This window comes from Haplochromis burtoni, unplaced genomic scaffold, assembly GCF_018398535.1.
Source record: "Haplochromis burtoni strain Fernald_Lab_line unplaced genomic scaffold, NCSU_Asbu1 Contig_258, whole genome shotgun sequence".
Taxonomy (NCBI): domain Eukaryota; kingdom Metazoa; phylum Chordata; class Actinopteri; order Cichliformes; family Cichlidae; genus Haplochromis; species Haplochromis burtoni.
In genome coordinates this window covers 623,504-623,938 of record NW_024582619.1, presented here as the reverse complement: position 1 = coordinate 623,938, position 435 = coordinate 623,504, and positions in this window count along the sequence as shown.

The following is a 435-nucleotide window of genomic DNA, read 5'->3' as shown; positions in this document are numbered from 1 at the left end:
CACACACCCGTGGGTTTTCTTTTATATCTTTTGTGTTTTCCCTGGTTCATCAAAGTATGCCAGTTTGCATGAGAGGCAGAAATGTCCCTAAATTAATCAGTTTGTGTTTTTTGTAAGTACAAGCCAGAGAAGAACCAAGAAGGGAAACATATTTCAGACTGAGCAGAAACAGGAAAATATAAAAAAGACAGAGAAACGAAGAAGCAGCAGCAGTGGTTTTTTCCCAGTATACAAAGTCGAAGCTTGATGAATGGAGACTGGAATCCAGAAAGAGACATTTTGGAAATAATCCTTCCGCTGCTGTTCCCAGTGACGGACTCATTGGATGAGTGCGGAGGAGGGAGGTAATACGCTTGACGGAACGGCTTCGGTTTTTCCACTTTGATGAGGGAGAGGGAGTCATCATGGCGATGAAATAAAAACCATTCCAAATGA